The 4,176-nt window shown below is 48.8% G+C and overlaps 1 protein-coding gene across 1 annotated transcript in view; it reads left to right on the forward strand.

Moving 5' to 3' along the window:
* The window catches only part of GPA33 (glycoprotein A33 (transmembrane)), a 42,535-nt gene that overhangs the window by 32,788 nt on the left and 5,571 nt on the right, over positions 1–4,176 (forward strand). The gene's annotated exons all lie outside the window — the stretch shown is intronic.

Here is a 4,176-nt window from a genome sequence, read left to right on the forward strand (position 1 = left end):
CGGTGGCGCACTGCTACAGTGCGCCGCTTGGGAGCGCGGCGGCCCTCCCGCGGAGGGTTCGGATCCCACATACAGACCAGTTCCCGCTCACTGGATGAGCGAGGTGCCGGCGTAATACCGAGGGTTGTGATCCTGTTGCTGGTCCCGGTCCGGTATGGGCGCAACACTGAGGGTTGCGATCCGTTGCTGGACACGAAAAAAAAGACAAAAAAAAAAAGAAACACGGAAGTGTTGCCTTGTCTTCTTTACTCCCCACACCTCAATTCTCTTGAATAAGCGTGTACTGATAACCACTCTGTGCAAAAGCACTGAGTGGGATTTTAATTTTCATTATGATTATGTCCTAAAGTATACATTTGAGGCCCCAAGTCTAACTCTGCTGCTCCACCCATGGCTGGGGAATTTCCTAAACAGGCTAGTCCATCTCAGACTCCACTGACCCTCACCTCCCCAAACACACCACCCTTCTGTGGCCCCACCCAGTCACACCACCATGTGGCTGTAAGGGCCCCACATTCTCAGGGAAGGAGATGGGAGAGTCAACTAGAGTTGCCAGGAGACCAGTTTTGTACTGGGCAGCTTGGTATTTGACCTTTCAGTCAGGAAACAAACTGGAAAAAAAATCTATGTAAATATCCTGCTGTTCTTTATGTTGGAACCAACTGGTGTGGAAATACCCTGGTGGAATCCCTGGGACCCAGAGCCCACCAACTGCCTGGCCGGCTGCACCCAGTGCTCCTGAAGATCAAAAAAGAAGGCAAGGCCTGCAAGGTGTCCATTGGACTTAACTGCTAGGAGGTCTTTCAGTTCAGTGTGGGTTGGAAAGGAAGCGGGAGGTGGAGAGTGAAGCCAGCGGGTGCACACACTGTTCCCAGAAGGTGGGGTGTGAGGCGGGAAGCACGTCTGGTGTCCTGGGTGGGCCTGGCTGGGTGAATGCACAGACTGGGGCTTCAGTCAAACCAGGGTGAACTTCGTCACTTGACCTTTTACTCGCTTGGAGGCAAAACAAGAGCTTCTTAAAAATAAAAAAAGAATTAGTAGAACTCACTTGATCTAATGTAAAATAGAAGATGTAACGTGAATTTCACCAAGCTTGCAGTTTTGTTTACATATTTCCGGCTGGTAAATTTTTATTGAGTGTGTCTGGAATTTTTGTTGAAACCACCTGGCAGCTCTCCCTGGGCTCTGTGGCCTGCGCTCTCTGGCCTGTAAACAACCCGGTGACTCCAGTGATGGTCATGGTAGGTCTGCTGTGGATGTGACTGACCTTCCTTCCAGCAAAGTGTGTATGGGGGAACCCAAAGCTGAAGGTGACAAGGTAGGGAACACTACAATAGTCTTATACCTGGTGGTGATGTAACACAGAGGTTGCATAAGAGGATCAGTGAAGGGGGGCATTTGAGCAGGCAATCTAGCGTGGTGGGTAAGAGCATGCCGTGGGCTTGAGTCCTGGCTCTGCCACTGGTTAGCTGTGTGACCTTGACATGTTACTTAGCCTCTCTTTGCCTTAGTTCTACATCTGTAAAATGGGCACAATATTAGTGTTTATCGGGTTATTGTGAAGGTCAAATAAAAGTACATGTAAAGCACTGAGACCAGTGCCTGGTAGATAGTAAGCTCTCAGTTCATTCTAGATCTTATTAGCATTTATTCGAGCTGGGTCCTTCAGGATGAGTAGGCTGGCCGTGGAGAACAGCTCAGGAATCTATTCGGTGTGGCTGAGGGGAAGGGAGGATGGAGGTTCAGGATTGATGGGAGACTCCATCAGTAAGAAAAGCAGCGATGAGAGTCATGATGCGCCTTTGCCTTGTAAGCCTTGGGCACCTTCTGAGGGGCCTCACAAATGGGCACCCTGCTTACAGCTCTACTGCCCTGTCAGGAAAGACTCTGCTGGTTGTCAGAAGCCAACACTTAGTTATTCAGCCTTCCAAAGGGGGAGGACATGAAAGGAGGTTAAGGGAGGATTTGCTTCTTTACATTGCAGAAGCTCGATCCTGCCTCAAGTTAAGATTTGCTCAGAGTCAGAAGTGGGACCTGAGGGTGACAGAAAAGAATGTGGTTAATGGTAATAACACAGCTTGCATCTGGATGGTGTTGTGTGGTGGGTGTAGGGTCCTCAAAGCCTTTTGTCTCCGCCCCGCCTCACAAAGCCCTAGAAATCTACCAATCTTCTTCCTCTGTAGGTCAGTCCAAGCCCATTTCTGACCTTTAAAACATTTCAGTGCTCTGTGGATGGTTTGGAGAGGAGGGTTCCTCTGCCCTTTTACGTCTGGAGACAGAATTTCCACCGTTAACAATTGGTTCCTTTGACTTAGCAATCAGTGGAAGCAAGCTAGCAGTGAAAAGAACAGAGAATCTGCAATCAGAAAACAAGGATGTGAGTCCTGACCTCTCCACCTTGTAGCTGTAAGTCACTCACAGCCTCTCTGACCTTTAGTACCGACATCTTAAAAAAGCCAGAATTATCATAATACCACATTTCCCCGAAGGCTATGGAAGATAAGAGAAGATCACATGTGTGATAGCTCTGGACATACTTTGCAAACTGTGTTCCAGTCAGCTGAGTTTCACGCATCAAAGGAATAGGAATTTGGATGTCAAGGAAGGAGGGAGGGGTAATGCTGGGGGCTGGAGCACTTTAGAGGAAGAGGTTGTGACGAGTGCAGATGGGTCCAGGGAGGATTTGGAGGGCCCTGGTGACAAGTAGAAGCCCAAGCTTGTTGACAAGACATGGGATGGGTGGGGAAGGGTAGGGGAGGCAGAAAATATTATGCACTCGATGTCAGTGTCTTGGAGGAGACCAGGGCTTCTCTGGAGGGGAATCTCTCCACAGCTGGAGCAGAGGAAAGGTGGGGGGCAGATGGCTGTTCTTGCGTTTTCCTTTTTAACCACAAGATGTCGCCATGACAGCAGAAACAGTAGCTTTCACCAGATTACAGCAACTGCTAGCCCCTTTCCAAAAGGAAAAGGGGCTTGGGAGCCCCAAGTCAGAATCAAAGCAGGTCCTGTGGCACAAGGTGTGTACTGGTGCACCCCAGAGGAACTTCTAATGTCTGCTGTTTGCTTCGGGGAACGGGAGGACAGTGCTGACTCACTGGTCTAGGAAACCACATATTCACCTACCTTCAATAAGGCATAGAGCTCAAAGCTGGGCTTTGATAAGTGAGAAGGTCCTCGAGCAGTGTGCAGTGTGCTAGGTACCCCTAACACAGAGGCTGAGTTGCACACTCTGTAGTAGTGTTAAACTGATAAGAGCTCAGACCTCCTAAACATGCCCAGGGTCCTAGAGCAGTTCCCCAAGTTCCTTCAAGGTACCTCTTAAAAATAACAAAGTCCAATTAGTTTAGAAAATAGGATCATTAGGGTCAAGCCCGTGGCGCATTCGGGAGAGTGCGGCGCTGGGAGCACAGCAGCGCTCCCGCCGCGGGTTCGGTTCCTATATAGGGATGACCGGTGTGCCCGACCGCTGCGCTCACAGCGCTCACTGGCTGAGCGCGGTGCAGCCGGTCTCAAAAAAGGACAAAAAAAAAAAAAAAAAAAAAAAAAAAAAAAAAAAAAAAAAAAAAAAAGAAAGAAAGAAAAGAAAAGAAAATAGGATCATTAATACCATAACACCCTATCCGAGATTCCCAGTGCTCATTAGCATATTAGGAACTCTGAGAGCTCTGCCCTTAAAAACTTATTTAACCCTAAATCAGGGATTTCTAAATTTAATTCGGTCATGGACCACTTTTTCAGTACCAGAAAACACACTGAGGTATGGAATTCCAGGACAGAAGGGATAATGTATTACAGAGAATCCAGGAAAGAACTTGAAGAAAATATTAGTGAAAAGATTGGAATAACCCCAAAGCACAGTGCTATTTCTAGGTGGTGAGATTACGAATGACTTTTTTTTTTATTTTTTGTCTTTTGTCTTTTTCCGTGTCCGGCAACGGATCGCAACCCTCAGTGTTGCCCCCGTACCGGACCGGGGACCGGCAACGGGATCGCAACCCTCGGTGTTGCTCCCGCGCCTCGCTCAGCCAGTGAGCGGGAACCGGTCTGTATGTGGGATCCGAACCCTCAGGCGGGAGCGACGCCGCGCTTCCCAAGCGGCGCACTGTAGCAGTGCGCCACCGGGCCGGCCCTCTCACATATTTTTTAAAGACTCGGTTACCACCTTAGTAATGTTCT

This window comes from Galeopterus variegatus, unplaced genomic scaffold (assembly GCF_000696425.1).
Source record: "Galeopterus variegatus unplaced genomic scaffold, G_variegatus-3.0.2 Scaffold7893, whole genome shotgun sequence".
Taxonomy (NCBI): Eukaryota; Metazoa; Chordata; class Mammalia; order Dermoptera; family Cynocephalidae; genus Galeopterus; species Galeopterus variegatus.